A 19,923-nucleotide genomic window follows, 5' to 3' on the forward strand; every position below is an offset into this window, starting at 1 on the left:
TTAACAAAAGAGAATCACTTACACATATGAAGATTAATCAAAGCACCACCAAGTTTCCTTGTGGTTGCTTCAGGAGAAAGTAGCGGCATGGAAACAAAGAGAATCACCAATACAGGAGAATGCTTTTTGAAAGTCATCATTAATTAGGTTTGATGCATGGATCACTACTGTAACCATAAGACATCAATTTGTAACAAGAAACGCGTGGGCGGTTTTGGCCATTCAAGAATTTTTATTTTTCTTTAATAGGGCCTGTTTTAATCAGAAAGTGTAGACTGATTCAATTCTTCGTGTTCAATAATTCAAATAGGTGGTGTAACTTTATTTATTAGTTTTCTTAATTTGAGGACTTTGCTCAAGCGGTTATTATCATAATATGAAAATTTAGATCAATTTGCCTGGTTGAACTAGTAAATCCTTAAACCAATATCTAGACTTGGTTTAATAAAATATTTTGTTTATAGCCTGTTTGATCACAATTCAATAATTACAGTTTTGACTATTAATCTTTAAACCAATATTTTGACCAGTTCAATCTCTTGGTTGTTGTTGTTGTTGTTGTTGTTGAAGTCTTCATGGTCATTGTTGTTAGATTAATAGATTAATTATAGATTGAATCACTCAAACTGCTCTTGATTTTTTTAAAAAAAAAAATTACATAACCATTATTAAAAGTTAAACAAAAAGACTTACTGAACATAGAACCTCCTAAGCTGTGTGTTATGTACATATAACATTCATAATATTTAAAACTTCACAGTGAAACTTTCCAATTCCCAAAATTCTTAATTTATGTAACTAACTTTGTTGCTGTTTTTTTATACAATTCATTCTTCTTCTTCTTTTTTATGGAAAAGTTTGTGTATATTTTAAAAATAGCCACACAAAAAAAAAGGATAGATGTGGTTTAAGAAAAAGGAAAAACTAGTATGTTGGGTCTTTAAATCTTTATTGAAGAAGAAGTTTGTATAATTACAAAATAAAGAGAATGTTACCATACTTTTAATAAAATTCAAAACTTTTATTCATATTTTAAAATAAGAATAATTGTATAATCAATATACAGTTATATTATATTAAAATAGAACACTACCAAGGGGTGCTTTGGTTGGACTAGTCAAGAGAGTCAAACTGACTTATCCTAATGTCTCAAGTTCGAATCCTTGAATATGTAGTCAAAGAAATATAAGCACTTCTCCTAATGAGCTCGGTAGTGTGAGAATGTTTTGTATCACATTGGCAACTAATTTGTAGAAAATTGATTGCTATATGAATTGATAAATTAACCTCTGGGGATTTATAAAATCAATGTTTTATTTTCTTATTTATGTAATATTTTTTATGAGGAGCAGTGTAGGTGAGCGTCATATATAATTCATTGACTTATTATAATTTTCCAAAACTAAAATATTGATGAGAAAACTTGTCATGTTCTTTGTTTTCTTGTTCTATGACTTCAGTTTGTACAGAAATTTTAGACAATTTTACTTACGGTGGGTTTGGTCAAATGTTTTTTTACATTATATTTATTTTAATTTTTAAATTATTTTTACTTGTCCGTTGACTGGCTGAGTCGTCGTAGACCATTAATTCTCAGTTATTTCCATAATAATATTAGAAAATAACTTAATAACTGTTTGAGAGGGAATTTATTTGATTCCTAATTAGAAACAAGTATACAATTTTTTTTGCCAGAAAAGAACCAATTTTATCAATAAAAAAATTACAAACACTAATAGCCAAAACTAACAAACACTTAAAAAAAAACTTAGATACAACATAACACACAGCTGACACAAAAAAAAAAGGAAAAAAAAAAAAAAACAAATCCAGAAAAAGAAACCAAACAACAGTCTAAACAGAGAAGGCAACATCAAGCAATTCCTTTTTTAGTCCTTTAATTTGAAAATAATAAGCAGATACAATAGAATGACTACTATCAGCCAACAAATCAGCAAGCAACCAAGAACACGAATAAGATGCAGTTTCAGAAAGCCATCTAGGAAGAGACATCTTAAAACCCATCACTACTAAAAGGTTGATAGCTTCATTTCCTTGGCAAGCCATCAAAGAGAACTAAGTATTTATCAGTTTCCCAAATAGATCATAAGAATTACAATTTAATTATTGTGGCCTTGAGCAACATCAGAACATGTCCTGCATTGCCGGCCAGATGTAACGAGTATCCTCCCCTCTTGAGAAGCTACAAATTAAAAAGAGGAATTTACGAAATGAGTAAGAATTTAAATGTTTCCAAAAAAATTAAATATAAAGAAAATCACAGAGGTCCCATATAAGAATTCTAATTACCAAAAAGTCTCGTGAAGTTAAAAATAACTCCAAAATTCCATAGATTTTGATTGTAAAAAAATTTTGGAGTGCATTTACCAAAATGCCCTTTATTTAAAAATATATCCCACTAGGGATAATACAACTTTTAATCTATTAAGTTTGTCTCAACTATCAATTTAGTCTTTCAGGTTTAATTTTTATAAATTTAGTCCTTAAAGTTTACTTTGATCATTAATTTGGTCATTATTGTTTAAAATTAATGGAGGTAAGACTGTTCAAATTTACTGGCATAGATATATATATATATATATATAACAGAATATTAATGACAACCATGTAAATTAATAAAAACAAGTGTAATTTTTTAGATAGCCAAACAAATAGACTCTGAAGTCTTAATAATAAGAGAATAAAACACAATCTAAATGATTATATTGACAAAAAATTAAACTGATTTAAGAGTTAATTTGTTCTCATTTAGTTATATATACATGTCAAGTTATCAATATACTTTCCACGTGTGTTAGATTATTTTAAGAGATAATTTGTATTTTAAAACTTAAAAGACTCAATTGATAAAAATTACACTTGAAGGACCAAATCATATCCCTATGTAGCATGTGAAACCAGCGAGTTTGCAAGTGTATTTGTGTAAATGAAGGCCAGAAAGATGTATAACAAGAAAGCGTCGCTTACACGTATGAAGATCCGAAGCAGCACCAAGTTTTCTGAGCAATAATGCTTCAGCAGCAAGAAGCAACACAGAAAGAAATAAGAGAACCGCCCAAAAAATAGAGAGCCTCTTAGAAGCCATTATTAGTTTAGGTTGGATTCATATTTCACAGCTCATAATACAATTCAATATATAACACAACGTTGGTGGTTAGTTGTGGCCACATCCTGTCTTTTCACATTTCTTTATTATAGAGTGTTCTGAAAGTATGGATTAATGTTTTAAAAACTAAATCAAACAATAAGCCAGAAAGCTCATTGAGTCATGGGTCTCATGGCTTAACTTATCAAATTGATGGTTGAACTAATGACATAATAAATAAATAAAAATAATATTTAGATACACACACACATTAAAAAATAGGTCAAAATGGTTCAACTATTCTAAGTTTCGGGTTTTTCTTTAGGTCTTCAAGAACCATTCAAATTAAAGCGGGCCAACCCAAGTCAATTGTCAGAATAGGCTAAATGATTGAACAATACTATTTTGCTCTCTAGGCAATGGTCCGACCTGGTCGACCATCTGGGTCATTCCAAGTTTGAAAATAGTGGTGTGGATTGATTTTGAGTTTGATTTAGATTGGAAGTGTCACAGTCTTCATAATGTTCACACTTCAAGAAAACATCAACTCAATTTCACATTGTATGTGCGTAATAAACAATCGTTTTATTTTCATTTAAGGGAGAATAACATTTAAGGTCTTCTCAAGGGAATTTATCTTAATAAGGGTCATTAGTTTTGCACATTGAATATTATCTTGTGAAAACATGTACATATTATTATTAAAAATTGAACCTTAATTTATATTTTTTATTAGGGTTTCCTTAAAAATTTAACAAGTTAATGTTCAAGTTTTAAATATAATATATATGTGTTTTCACAAGATAATATCCAATGCAAAATTGATGAGGCCTTATTGAGATAAACTTCCTTGAGAGACCTTAAATGTCATTCTCCCTTCATCTAATGTGCTGGAATCGCCAGCTCAATTTCACATTGTATGTGAAAGTTATCTCTCTTCTCTATAATTTATAACTCATCTTTCAAGATGTACAATTTCATTGTTCAAATTTTGCAACAAATCACTTCCGATTTTTACAATTGAATATTTAGGTTTTACAACCGAGCTCTTAAGATTTACAAAGCTTTCACAATTTATATTTAATTTACAATTATTTTTTAAAAATTTTTACAACTAAGATTTTATAAAGCAAAAATATTAATTGATATAATGAGGAAGTTTGGGTGGTCTTATTGTTTCCGTGTTGAACGACTTTAGTTTGTAATAATTGATAATTATGTGCTGTTCGATGATTGGCTGATCTTTCATGCCACATTCAATGTGAAACGGAAAACGGAGGGCAAGATAGATGAAAATAACTTCTTTTTTTTTTTTTTAACTTAAAAACTTTTCTCATTCAAGTACGTAAACTAGCTTCAACCCAAAAACAAATATTGCCTCCTCCAATTGTCAGCGAAAGTTTATGTATACTGAAAAATTGAAATTGTTCAGGTGTTATTTTTTTAAAGTCCCTAAAAAACTGTTATTTAGTCTTTGTTTTGAAGGGAAAATTTATTCAAGTCCTTTAAAAACTGTTTATATGGTTTTCACATCACATACTCAAGTTTGATTTTTCTTGTTATGTTTGGCTTAATAGTATTTCAAGGATGCATTTGAAAAGAAATATAATAGAGCTGACATTGAAAACACCCTCAAAGAATTGTCATATGATTTTGTCATACCCCAAAATATAGGAGTGACCGACATGAGATATGCACCAAAACACGGGTCTCTTAAGCCTAATTCAAGAAATTTTTCATTTTTAAGATAGTTTTCATTTAAAATGAAGCCTTAATAAATACCATAACAACTAGGAGCTCAACTCCTTCCAGCCAATAGACAAAATATATATCAAAATAAGGATCCTAACTATAACATATGTGGAGCACCTAAAATTCAATTTACAAAACAGAATTTCATAATTTAAAATTTACATCAAAAGGTAGCTTTGTCTACCTCATTCTTTATTTCCCAACTAGTGATAAACCTTTCAATGATCTGTATGAGATTTAGTGTTAGCTAATGAATCTGAGATCAAAATATTTTTCATAAATAGCATTCAAAAAACATAGAATTTAGAATAGTAAAAATAATAAATTCAAACAATTATATAAAATAATTATGTAAGATAACTGAAAAGATATAATTCAATATAATAAACTTAATAAATCTATAAATCTTAATCATGACCATAAAATGAGATTGAACTGAAAATTGCTTTATTCTATCATGCTTGAAGAAAATAAATTATCCATATGTGAATCAAAGTAGTACACTTACTAACTGAAATCATTGAAATTTCAAACACACCAGTTAGTCAAAAACTTCAAAATTTTTGAGAACTTAACAAAACAAGTAACAAATGTCAACACATAATTCACAAAGGTAAAATAACCAAACATGACTCATGTCATGAAAACAAACGTGGATACACAGTGCACAAGGGTAAGTAGCCAAACGCGGCTATAAGCCATGAAAACAAATGCAGGTGTAAAACTTACAAATATCAAACGTGAGAACAAAGCTCACAAAAATCAAATTAGCTAGTTATCAACCATAGCGAGCTACAGGCTAACAAAACTGCCTTTAGGAACAGTGTTTTACTTACAATCCTCTTAAAATCACGTTTTAAACATGCAAGAAAAACAATCATTGCTGAAATAAAATTTTCACTTTCAATGCCAAGCTCGCATGGATTATTGTAAGTATTAATTTAATACTTGTCAAAATAAAATCTAGTAAATAATGTTCATTATTACATTTATTGGACAATCAAAATTTTCCAAAGCTAATCAAAATAATTTCATAAATTTTGAAAAAAGAATCTTAGAGAAAAAAAATTACATGTACTTTCCACATCATATTTATTTCGTTGTAGTAATCTTATATTTCACATGATAAAATAATTTAATTAATAATATAACCAATTTATCATAATAATTAGAAATGACCTTCATAAAGACAAAGATGAAATCTTTCAATAAAAACTATTATTATTAAAATAACTAGAATGCCATTCTCAAAATATAAGGTCCTCCTCTTACCACATTAATCAATTTCCTCTCCTTCCAAGCTTCCTATAAAATATATTAAGGTCTTAATAAACTTCTAACAATGCTCAAAAACTCTCTTCTAACCATAACACATCCTCTCTCTCTCTCTCTCTATCTCTATATATATATATATATATAATGACTATAAATTTAAAAATTTAGAACCAAGATTTACAAAAGTTTCTTCATAGACATAACTAATTTCCCAATCCACTCAAAAGAACGTTGTAACATTTAAACTCTTATCACATAATTATCAACATCCATTCATTTCAAGAATTCACATAGTTACAAGCTAATTTCATATTTAAATTTTCTTTGCAACCTTCAAGAAGATATAGTTTATAAATCAATAACACCCATATAGAACGTGCTTCTTGCAATAATCAATGAAATTTTATAGAAGTATCAAAAATTAAGTAAAACTCTTCTAATAGACAATTCATCGAATATCTTGTGGCCATGAACCTTTAAACTTGTATCAACATCTTCCTCCTCAATTTCACTTACAAAATTTATCAATATCAATAATCAAATCAAGTTCAACTAAAACTCAAACCCACACATCATCTTCTTCTTGTTTAAAAAAAAAAAACTTCAACTTAAGTCAGTTTCCTTTTATATTCATAAACGATAGCACAAAATCAAGAAGAATTTCACAGCCACAACCATTACAGCAAGCACAACCAGATGGAAGAGGGAAGAGAGGGTGAGATTCACTAACCAGCAGAGCCACTGATGCCGAACCAGGAAGAGGAATAATCCGGCATTGAGAAGGGAAGCGAACTCTGTTCTCACACTCATACAAACCAGTACCGTGCACAAAGAGGAGGGAGAAGATTGAAGCTTTCCCTGGCACATGAGCACGCCGGCGACGTAACAGTAGAGAGGAGATTGGAGAGTTGTCGTACGCCAAAGAAGAGAGGAAGAGAGACTGACACGATGCAGGGGAGAGGGGTGAATTCGTATCTCTGACTTCAACAATGACAAATTCACAGCGATGCGCTGAACAGCAGGAAAGGAGGATAAAGAAGACAGAGATTGGCAGGAGTTTTTGGGTTTTAAGCTTCTCTTAATCTCCAGCTGGTTCGAAGGAATAGGGAGGAGGAGCAAAGAATCTGGCTTTGCCCCTTCTGGAACTCCCTATCCCGATTGTAAAATGCCCCACAACACAAAAAGGAAATATGAAGAGAGAGGGAAAAATCTGATGGGAAATTTAAATGACTAAAAAACCAAGTTCAATGAAATGAAAAGAGTGGCAATTTGGTAATTTAATAATTATTGCATAATGTGAAACCCCGCCACTTGCACTTTTGCCATGATTCGTACAATCTTGGAAACTAATAAGTTATAACCAACGTAAATTCTTCTTGACCCCAAATCTTCATTGTTGCCATCATATGTAAAATGTTATATTTAATATGGATAAAAATCCAATTACCCACTTTTATTTTATATATATATATATATATATTACTTTACCGTTATAATTATTTAATTTAAATTTGTGGGTCATTACAGATTTTATTCAAGCAAAAGGTAAAATATTCACAAAAGATCTTTCGACTTAAGCTTCACCGATGCCAGCTCCCTCTGTTCCTCTTTGATTTTTCCGGCGAGCTCTTGTCGCTTTCCTCCAGTCAAGTCTTCCCCATTTTCTTTCCTCTTCTTTTCTTCTCTTTTTCGGCAGTGCACACGCGTTTCTAGACCAGAGGAAGAGAGTTGGAAATTTTTTTCTTGATTCCAGTAGCTTCGAACTTCAGATCCGCAATATCCTTCCTATCTCATCTTCCTCTCCGTGTGTCTTATCCTCTAGCTAGTGATATAGCGTGCTTGTTGTCGCCTAGTCATCTTCCTCGTTCGATGATCTGCCTCCTTCACTCGCGGCTGCGTCGTTGCTAGTGCGTGGGAGCTGATTCATGGAAGCCGAAAACTAGACGGAGCTGCTACTGATGCTTCTTTTTATTCTTGATTTGATTTTGCTGGCTTTGTTCTTCTTTTGTTTGCATGATGCATCAGATTTTCCCTCCCTTAAGGTGCAATTTCTTCTCCCTTTCACTGTCCTTTTTCGGAAATTTCTGGTACAAGAACTTCAAGTCTTCTCCATATTTATTTTCGTGCGAGCATGTGTGTGAGTTGATGAATAGGTGCAAAATTTTCTCCTCTGCTGCTGCTGCTGAACGTGACTGGTTTAATGTGTATAAAGAAAAAGCTTGATTAAAGATGAAATTTGTGGTCGTATAAGAGAAGGAGATGATGGAATGGGTTTGTATTTTAATTGAAATTCATTATAACATTGCTATCAAAATTTTAAGGAAGTGATATTGATGAAGAAGAGATTAATATGAGCTTAAATATTGATACCCATAAATTGTTTGATTAAATGCCCGTTTGGAGAGTTTTTGTTAACTGTGTGTTTTTCTAAAGTTGTAATGATTGAGGCAAAAGGATGAGTTGATTCAAATGTTATTTTAGTAAAGTTTTAATTTGAGGCATTGCAAAGGAGTTTTATTTAAGAAGTTATTGAGGTCTTATTTAGTTTTGAATTGTTGAGAGTTACAAAATTGAAAGGTTTATAAAGTAAATTATTATTTTGGAAGTTAAATTTGAATGCTTGAAAATGGTTGGGTAATAGAATTAAGGTCTCGTGTTTTATTGAATGGTTTGAAATGTCGCAATATAAATGTTTGGTAAAAAGCTTAAGAGAAAAAAAAAATTTTATGAATGAATTTTGTTCTTAAAAAATTCAAAATTATTCTTGTTAATTTTAGTTAAGTAGGTTCTCTCGAATGGGGTCTTGTTGGTTTTAAAAAAATGATAAAGTCTGTTAAAATATTATTATATATTATATGTTGTAGATGTTTGGAAGAAGGGAAGCTCAAATAGAGTCATAAGAAATGAGTTTGGAGCCTTTGAGGATACTACAAGTAAGGGATAGCGTCCCAACTGATTTTTTTCAATCAAAATTTCCTTTACTAAATACTACGTTTTTTTGAAAAATCATTTTAATAGCATTAAGGCGGTATTGGATATTTGTTGATTAACATTTCTTTATTTTGAGAAATTAGCTTTACAAATTTGAAATGTTATTTGATCAATCAAGTCAAAGTTTGAACTTTGATAATGAGATTTTGATTTTATCAAATATTGGATTGATACAGAGAAGATTCATGCGAGTTCGACATTGAAAATTTTTTTTATTCAATAAAAGGCAAGCATGAGCATCAGATATGAAATTTGATTCTGAAATTGAAATTTGATTCTGAAAAGTTTTAATGTTTAAAAGTATTCATGCGAGTTTGATTTTGAGAATGAAAACTGTATCATGAAAGTGATGATTTTTCTCGTATGTTTGAAAATGGTTTTAAAAAAGGACTTTATATAGAATACTGATTGCTAACGGCAGTTCCGTTAGCCCTTGGCGCGCCATGGTACACCTAGCTAGTAGGGTGTGTATAGGAGGTGCTAGCCTCGTGCGATGGCCAACGCATGTGAAATGAAGGGATAGTTATTCGTGAGCATCATACTCACGTTTGTTTCGTAGCTTCGACTGCGTTTGATTACATACCCTCATGGACTATGTGTCCACGTTTGATTTGTGGCTTCGGCTGCGTTTGATTATTTGCCCTCGTGGACTATGTGTTCACGTTTGTTTTTCGTAGCAAGAGCCATGTTTAGTTATTTGCCCTCGTGGACTGTGTGTTCACGTTTGTTAATTGTTCTAATAAGTTCCTATAAGATGAATTTGATTATTTGATAATTTTACATCCTATTGATTTTAATTAGTAAATTATTTATAATTATTGATTTTGTTTATTGCTTCATTGCAATCAAGTGATAACATTATTTAATATGAGATTTAATGGTTCGAGATTTTATTTAAAAATTTTATAAAGTCGTTTTATTTTGAAATTTATTCAACTTTTATAAAGATCGTTGCTTCTTTAACTTACATAATTGGTTAAATTTTTTTATGTTTAATTATTATTATTGGACGTTATTCACTGAAAAAATATTTTTGGTCTCAGATAGTGTAGTGGACTATGTACCTCCATTAGATCCTTAAAGGCATTTTGCTTCTGGACTGAAGTTGAGACACCATTTTGGTTAATTTCTATTTTGATGTAAATTTATAATTCATATATTGTATTTTTACAAATAATGTTTTAGGTGCTTCACATAGATTATAGTTAGAGTCCTGATTCTATATTGTGCTATTTGATTGTTATGGAGGAAAGGAGTTCTCTTTTGCTGAGTTGATGTCATAGATTGTGATGAAATATTTTTTTGAGGTTCTATGTTTTCGGGGAGGTTCTGTTAAAAATTTTTACAAAAAGTTTAAGAATATTTTATTTCTTTAAAAAATTGTTACAATGATTTTCTATCCTATTTTAAATGAATTAAAATATTATATTAAAGTTTCCTTAATCAAGGCTTAAGGGATATATGTTTATGCATATATCTCGTGTCAGTCACGTCTAATTTTTAGGGCGTGATAGAGGTAATTCGTAGAAAGGTCAAGGCATTGCAGTTTGCAGAGAACCCCAATGTTTTTTGGTATGCTACCAATCAGGTTGTTTGTTTTAAGATCAAGACGAAGAAGATTTGGAAATGTAGAGAAATTCAAGTTTTGAAGGGTACCTTCAAGGCCAGTGTAAGCCAAGTTTATTTCAATCACACTTCCTGAAGAATTATCACATGTTGTTCCACGCCATGAACATGGGCTTTGAGCTGCACTTGAGTTCTGCGCTGGAGAGACCCATGACTCTAAGATTGGCTGACCTGTGAGACTGTCTTTGTAATGACCCTAAATTTTAAATTAAACAATTTTTTTTTCTCCTAGTAGATATTTTATTAAAAAAAAGTTTAATAGCAAGTAGAAAGGGATAATTTATAAGAATTTATACTAGAAATTTTCTTAAGGACTTAGGGTCCAAAGGTTTTTGAGAAAAAGCTTGATTTTAAAATTATAAGAGAATGTAGTGCCTTTTTTGTAATTTTACTGTGTTATTTCTTGTGATTTTCTCGTGTCCTTCCATGTAATTTTTCCAGAAACTTCTTTTGTTCGGTTTTTATGTCTTGCGTGGAGGCAAAAACAGAGCATCCTGTAATCTTCTCTTCACCGACTTAGATTTCGTTTCTTTCATCATTTTCGAAACCTTCCTCCTCCCCTTTGAACTTATACTTCTTCTCACCGGTAGCGTGCATGTTGCTTCGCTGGTTCATATCTTCTGTTGAGCGTGCAGAGTGATCAGAATCCTTCGTTCATCCCTATTTCGCTGCTTCTTTGTTCAGGTTCGACAGTTCTATGTGCATGTGTGTTTAGCTTCAGTTTTTCTTCCTCCTCAGCTGTGGGAGGCTCGTGTGTGCGTGAATAATAAGCTCAAGTATTTTTTTCAGTCTACAATTCTGTTGCTCACCGTTATAGAGGTCGGAGTCACGAGTTTGTCGTTCCCCTGTTCTTTGTTCACCATGGATTCCTTCTTCTCCCTTGCTCGTTGGCATCATTTAGGTACTGGTGAATGAAGCTCGTCCTTTGTCCTCCTCCTCCTTCGTGCAACAGCTTCTCTTTCCTCCTCCACCATCGAGTTCTGTCGGGCTCCCTCTCCCCTGCACAGCTCCTGCAAATCTTCTCTCTTCTTGCTGTGCTGTCTATGATTAAGGTGAGAAGTATTGAGATCTTCTTCTTCCAATAATCTTGTGTGCGTGAGTGTGTGAAGTATTAGTGGAAGTTGTTTTTTCCCTCTGGTGATGTTGCTGTCCGTGCGATGAAAGAAGAAAGAAATTTAAATTGAATTGGAAATAATTCTCTGCACTTGTGAGTGTGGACTGCTGTTGCTATGCGTTAGAGTGTGGTTTGCTCTGTGTGTCCGTGAAATTACCAAATTTTAGCATGTTTTCTGTTATTGCCGTGCTGTTATTGGGGAGAGACAATTCAAATATTGAGCTACCAATTTATTTTAAAGATTGAGAATGATATATTCATGGGTCATAATTTTTAAGTTAAACTAATTGTTTAGATTGGGTGATGTTGAAGAATTTGTGAGGATGAAGTTGGAAAAGAATAGCTCAAATATAAAACTTAAATATTGATGCTTATAAGATGTTTGTTGAAATGTTTGCTACTGAATGTTGCAAAGTTCATAAGAAATAATAATAATAATAGTAATAATAATAATAGTAATGTGATTATTTAAATCCTTGAAATTGAATAGTTTGTTGATGAAATATATGTCTTTACATACAAGTTGTAAAGTTGATTTACTCGTTGGATTTGTATAGCACCAAAAAAGGTAAATTGTTACGTTATGTGATGACTGAGGTTTTTATTAAACATGGAATAAGAAGAGTGTTAATGATTGGGGTTGAATGTTGTTGGTTTAATGCTAGATTAATTTAGAGTATCACTGGAGAAAGCGGGAAATTGAGGGAGTTTAATTATAAAATTATTGAGAACTCTTAGGTAAGTAGATAGCGTCCCAACTGATTTTTTTTAGTCAAAATTTCTTTTACTGTAATATTATGTTTTTTTAAAATCATTTTAATAGCATTAATGCAATTATTGAATATTTGTTGATTAATATTACTTTATTTTGATAAATTAGTTTTACCAAATTTGAAATGTTATTTTATCAATTAAATTAAGTTTGAACTTTGATTATGAGATTTTTATTTTATCAAATATTGGATTGATACAGAGAATGATTTTTGTGAGTTTGACTTTGAAAATTTTTGAGTATTCGATAAATGCAAGTATGAGCATTGGATATGAAATTTTATTCTGACAAGTTTTAATGCTTAAAAGTATTCATGTGAGTTTGATTTTGAGAACGAGAACTATATCTTGAAAGTGATGATTTTCTCGCATGTTTGAAAATGGTTTAAAAAAAAAAGAGATTTTAAACAGAACACTGGTTGCTAACGGCAGTTCTGTTAGCCCTTGGCGCGCCATAGTACACCTAGCTAGCAGGGTGTTTATAAGAGGTGCTAGCCCCGTGCGATGGCCAACGCACGTGGAATGGAGGGATGGTTATTCGTGAGCATCGTACTTACGTTTATTTCGTGGTTTCAAGCCGCGTTTGATTAGTGTTACCCTCGTGGACTGTGTGCTCACATTTGTTTCGTGGCTTCGGCCACGTTTGGTTACTTACCCTTGTGGACTGAGTGTCCACGTTTGTTTTCGTGGCATAAGCCGCGTTTGGGTTAGTTACCCTTATGAATTATGTGTCCATATTTGTTAATTTTCTGATAAGTTCCTATATTTATGAATCCTATCGTTTGATGATCTCATATTCTATTAGTTTTTTTATTTAGTAATTTGTTTGTAAATATTTATTTCATTTATGTGCTTTCTTGAAATCAAGTGATATTAACATTTTCTATGATAGTTCAATGATTTGAGATTTTATTTGAAATTTATAGAGCCATTTTATTATGAAGTTTATAAAGTTTTTATGAAAATTTTGTCTATTTAATTTACATAACTATTTCAAACTTTTCATTTTATTTATGTCCTATTATTTATTATTGGGACGTTATTCACTGGAAAAGATATTTTGGTCTCAGATGGTATAGTTGAACTCGTAACTCAAGGTATCCACTGAGGAGTTTTATTGCTGAATTGAAGCAGAAGAATTATTTTAGTCAAATTTTAATTTGATGAAAATTTTGAACTTTATACCTACGTGGCGTCTGGCCTTAGGTGCTCCATGTAAACTACAAGTAAGATCCTCACATTTCTTTTAAAATTGAATATCTGATTTAATATTATAACATTTTTTAATTACTTTATTAGTGTGTTTAACATATAAATTTCAGAGTTTCTCTGATCACGGCTTAAGGGATGTGAGGTTTATGCCTATATCCCATGTCGGTCACACTTGATTTTTGGGGTGGGACAATCTTTCCACCTTAGAAAGGCTTCTGTTTCAATCTCTTCATATATTCTTAAACAAATTGCCAAGAAAACCGCACATGTGGCTTGAACTGCAAGGTGAGCATCAAATTTTTGCTTGTCATCCATTTTTATGAAACTGGTTCTCTCCCTCCCTCCCTCCCTCCCTCCTTTTTTTTTTTTTTTGCACATATTTATGTTGTTTTCTGGGGATTTAAACAGGACTCTGGTTTGTTACACGAATTGACAATATGTATTATGTAGTTAACTTTGCATGGGAATATGGCAACATTTGTTCTCAATATGTCAATCTGATACATAGAGCAGAGTGTAACTTTTGAATTATATAATATTCTATCTACAAGCACTTCGTGGATTCTTATGGTTTTTGGACCTTCCTTCTATTTTTAATATTTTTCTGTAACCTTCAATTTGGATGGGAAGAAAGGTTGAGAGAAAAGAAAATAAAAGAAGAAAAAATTAGGGAAAAAAAGAGAGACAATTGAAAAGAAAATGTTATAATTTCTTATATTGGGATAGACAAGAGAAAATTGGGAGAAAAGAAAATAAGCAAATATCACAAAAACTATAATACTCTTATATTAAAATATATCATGTTTCATGTAAGTATCATTATAAAAATAAATTGAAGGTAGAAATTAAATTAAAATCCACATCATAAAATTAATTTAAAACCAAAAGAATTGTTAAAAATGTATTTCAATGTAATTATATTTTAAAAACAATAATTTTGTGAAAATAACTTATTTCTATTTAAAAAAATTTGGTATTTAAAAAAATAAATATAATAAAATAAAAAATATATAGTATACACTATCCAATATTATCAATAAAAAAAACGCTAGATTATCCAGTATTATCAATAAAAAAACAAAAAAAAAATCTAGTATAGAGACGCAACAAGCATGGAATTGCAAACGAAAAGGGTGGGGACAAATGGCATACCAGTGAAAAATCAACTAGCAAATCCACAAAAACTCAACACGGCAGACCAGCTTCAAAAATGATTTTACTCCAAAAATGGAAAACGGGGAAAGAGGAGAGCAGATGGGGAACGAAATTTTACTCCAAAATCTCTCCATTTGTGAGAGCAAATTTGGGGAGCTATTTCAAATTAACCACAATATAGTTCTAGTTCTATACAATATAACCGTTATATAAATAAAACTATATAGTGATTATTTTAAAACAATTGCTATATAGTTTACTAAGCAACCTGTAAAAAGCCAATTAAAACTGGAGCTAACTAAGGATGTGGATTCTCTCCATACTCTTTCTCTCAATACATCTGTTCATACCTAATCGTAACCATTCATTTAATTATTATATTTTGATTTCATGGTGTGAGATTACTAATTATAACATTAAAATAAGTATGTTATTCACTATGATCACTTAAATACTTTTGAAAATAAGATCACAATGCTTATTAATAATAACCATTAAATGAATAGTATATTTATTTTAATTCTATAATTAGCAATTTCAGACCATTAAACCAAAAATAATTAAATAAATGGTTAGATGGGTATGGAGAGATATATTTAGAGAGAGTATGTCAAACTAGAACAAACAATATAACTTATATTCTGAAATATATAGCATGAGAATATAACGGTTAAAAATGGTCATATATATTGATAAAAATAATTGCTATATAGAAAAATTTTGCAATAGTGCAATCCCAAACCCATGAGGTGAGACAATGAGAGAGTACTAATACTCCAAATAAAGTCTCATACCATACATGGCTTTTTTATATAGATTTTAGAGTTACCAAGAGGCTAGGTGATTAATACCATTGACAACCTAATCAATTTGAGGGGTAGATGGAAGGATGAATTAGTCAAGGTGCATGATTAATCATTACAAGGAAAGTAAATTAACATAATTTAAAGGAAGGCAAAAGACAAAAGGAGGCTAATAATTGTCAATTAAAAATAGGGCCAAAAAAGACAAAAGGAATGGAATTAAAGGAAAAGTAAAAGAAAGAAAGTAAAGAGGAAAAAAAAAGGAAATTAAGAAGATAAAGTGAAAATGACAAAAATGGAAAAAACAAGAATAATAAAGTTGGTAAGAAAACAACTAATTAATTTAAAAAGAATACTTTCTTTTTCTTAAAGTATAGCTTAATAACACCACTTTGACAAAAGAAAAAAGAGAATAACAAAGTTGGTATAAAAAAATTAATTTTGAAATAATATTTCTTTTCATGAATAAAGCTTAAAAACACGACTTTTCCTTGAATTCAAAGGATGCTGTAAATAAAAAATATTTATTAAAAGAAAAATAAATGAACTTGATTGACAAAAGAAATAAAGCAATAGGAAGTAAATATTTAGTTAATAAATCCGAAGGAAAAAAGCAAGAAAACTAAAATACAAAAAAATAACATAGAAAAGAACGTTCCTCATTTTCCATTATAATTAGCCTAAAATTTTTGTTGGGGGGGGGGGGGAGGACCTTTTTTTTCCCCCTGAAGTGCTAACTAATCTGAGCTGACTCATTTCTCTTAACAACCTTGCATTTGAAGGAGGTTTGTGAATAAACCAGCTGCTGGAATAACGGTGGCCATGTGATCTATTAATGGCTAGTGTTGAACAACTTTTAAAATAAGTTGAGTTCTATCGTGTTTTGCTTGAAGAATATGACATTCATGGAAAATATTATTATTATTTTATTTCCAATTAGTTTGTACTGTATATTTATTATCTTTTAAATTATTTATAAACATTGTTATTATCACTTTTTATATAGTGAAAATCGCATTCAAAGACCTAGAAAAAAAGTTATTCACAAGCAAGGATAAATGACATATAATCATTTCATAAAAAACAAGTTCATGTTCTCATTTAATAAAAAAAAACAATCAATTTCTTATTAGCCTCCTCTGTGAATAATATTCTTCACAGCTCCTCGAATGAGATTTTTCTTTTATTATATTTAATAGTTAAAAGATATAAATGGAGTTTTTTTGAGCAACAAAACATCACCTATACAAACAGTTTATTGCTTCTGCGAGTGACAGAAGTTTAACAGAAATCAATAAAATTGATCATCATTCAAAGTAAATCATTTTGCCCCCCTTAAAAAAAATTTTAGCAGCAGATAGTGATTAACTCTTATATATAACATGCTTATCAGAGTATGAGTCACTATTAATAAGACTTTAACTAAGAGAAAAACAAAATTTATTACTTTCTCTATTCCAAATTATAAGATGTTTTAGGGGAGATTTAACGTCTTAAAATATAAGATACTTTGAGAAAATCAAAATTTTATTAAATAAGCCTATTTCAATATGACTCTTTCTCTCTCTCTCTATTTAATAATTAAGTGTAAATTTATGGTTATTAAATGAAGGGTATTTTTAAAAGTTTATATTTTTGTTTTGAAAAAATAAGATTGTTAACTATATTTAATGAGATTCATTAGTATATGAGATTTTATCTAAAAATGTCTTATAATTTGAAATTGAGTGAGTATTATTTTAACACACAACAAAATACATTCCAATCAAGAAGAGTGGCTTGCATAAATCCATCTTCATATGGACATGACTTGTTCGCTATGCAAATTGTTCACGGCAAATTCATAGTGTGAACAAACAGCACATTCATTCTCAACTCAATTATGAGCAATCTCTTGTTCATGGCTTTAGCATCTGAGCTATGCTTTGCACGGTTGGCCTCGATTGAGGGTTAATTTGTAAGCCTGAAAGGGCTAGATTGTTAATCAGATCCAATTCTTTCAAAATTTGGTTCCCTGAAGGTGGTGATAGTGGTGGGTCTAGGATCTCCTTTAAATTGACGTTTTGAACTCCAAATGTTTGTATATCAGAAATCAGATCACCTGGATGCTTCCCCATGAGAACCTCATCAACCAAAACACCAAAGCTAAACACATCACATTTCTCAGTCAACTAACTGTTGGAGCTAACTATTAAAAAAAAAATTAGCTAACTATAAAGTGATTTTTGTAAAATAACCATTATATATTTGGTAAGTATATAATGGTTATTGTCAAAAAACCGTTATATAGGCAAGGTTCATGGAACTCAAAACTAGAACAAGCTATGTAACAGTTATTTGTAAATAGTGATTAAAAACTATTATATATATATATATATATATATGTATTGGCAAACATAAATGGTATGTAGAGACCTTTTCGCAGTATACAATCCCAAACCTATGGGGTGAGACAATGAGTGAATAACACTACAAATAAATTTCCTACTCCAATAAAATGAAACATGAGCTTTTATATATAGATTTTAGGGTTACAAATTAACTAGGTGATTAACACTGTTGACAAACCTAATCAACTTGAGGGGTTGGTGGAAGGATGAATTCATCAAGGTGACTGGTTTGTTATCGTGTTAATCATTAAAAGAAAAATAAATTAACAAATTTAAAGGAGGACAACAGAAGTAAAGTGATCAATTAAATGTGTGCTGCTTAAAGATAAATGTGTTTTGTGCTTGACCTAATAATTTCTTGGCTTCTGGACTTTTATGTTCAGAGAGGGGGGGCAATACTTGTCAATTAAAAACAGAAGCAAAAGCACAAAAGAAACAAAGTTAAAGAAAAAGCAAAAGAAAGAAAGTAAAGGAAAAAAAAAAAGGAAAGAACAAAAAGTGAAAATGACAAAAGAAAAAAGACAATAAAAAAGTTGGTAAAAAAGAAAAAGAAATGGACACAATTTAAAGAAATACAAAAGAAAAAAAGCAATAGGAAGTAAATATCTAGTTAAGAAATCAGAAGGAAAAAAAAGCAAGAAAACTAAAATATAAAAGTAAGATAGAAAGGAAAACATTCCTCATTTTCCGTTAAAATTAGCTTAAAATTGTGGGGAAAAGGACCTTTTGTTTTTGTTTTTTTTTTTTTTGCTAAAGTGCTTACTAATCTGAGCTGACTCATTTCTTTTAACAACTTTGCATTTGAAGGAGGTTTGTGAATACACCAGCTGCTGGAATAATGGTGTCCAGGTGATCTATTAATGGCTAGTGTTGAACAACCTTTAAAATAAGTTGAGTTCTATCGTGTTTTGCTTGAAGAATATGACATTCATAGATTATATTATTATTATTTTATTTCCAATTAGTTTGTACTGTATATTTATTTTCTTTTAAATTTATTTATAAACATTGTTATAATAAATAATATTTGGCTAATAATTTAAGGACCAAATTTGTTTGCTCTTTTGTTAGCTCTTGGGCGAAAATAAAATGTTTGTGAATTATATATATATATATATATATATGATTGACAATGTTGAATAAGTTATAACAGAAGTTGTTTACTTTCTATAAGAAGCTTGATATTGTGGGTAAATAAATATTGATGCCATACGGTATTTGTCAAAATGTTTGTAAGAGTCAAAATGGAGAAATCAAGCAGTCATGATATTAGGGAACTAAAGTTTGAATTTAGTTTGTTTAATCTCTATATTGAAATTTAAAATGGTATAGATATTTCTTGTAAATATATTTTATTTGATGGAAATTATTGGGGAAGAGATTTGAAGAGAAAGGAGTTTTGTATTATAAATGAACCTAAACATACATAAAATGTTGCCAAATTATGTAAAAGAGGAGTTTGATTGGAAGGGAGCAATTAAGCATACTCACTATATTAATGACTGGAATTTGGATTTAGGTTTGTTCAATTTCTATGTTGAAAACTTAGAAAGATATAAAGCTTGAGTTACTTATATAAACCGTTATGCATGTTAAAAAATAATAATAATGGAGAAAGAAAGAAAGAAAGAAAGAAAGAAAGAAAGAATTGTAGCTTTTCTTTTAGGCTTGATAATATTAAAACCAATGATTAGCTGTGATGATATACATTAGTGATTAATTTTTATT

At 30.3% G+C, this 19,923-nt stretch overlaps 2 long non-coding RNA genes across 2 annotated transcripts; both read left to right on the forward strand.

Moving 5' to 3' along the window:
• The first annotated feature begins 10,193 nt into the window (after positions 1 to 10,193).
• Positions 10,194 to 13,808, forward strand: LOC129314543 (uncharacterized). Its single transcript, XR_008594159.1, has 3 exons — positions 10,194 to 11,434; positions 11,540 to 11,802; positions 13,706 to 13,808. It is a non-coding gene; the product is annotated as an uncharacterized LOC129314543 (long non-coding RNA).
• A 4-nt stretch (positions 13,809 to 13,812) lies between these two features.
• LOC129314544 (uncharacterized) lies at positions 13,813 to 14,409 on the forward strand. Its single transcript, XR_008594160.1, has 2 exons — positions 13,813 to 14,132; positions 14,256 to 14,409. It is a non-coding gene; the product is annotated as an uncharacterized LOC129314544 (long non-coding RNA).
• The last annotated feature ends 5,514 nt before the right edge of the window (positions 14,410 to 19,923 follow it).

The sequence above is a fragment of the Prosopis cineraria genome, unplaced genomic scaffold, assembly GCF_029017545.1.
Source record: "Prosopis cineraria cultivar Desert tree isolate PC_DT_omini unplaced genomic scaffold, ASM2901754v1 PC6, whole genome shotgun sequence".
NCBI lineage: Eukaryota > Viridiplantae > Streptophyta > Magnoliopsida > Fabales > Fabaceae > Prosopis > Prosopis cineraria.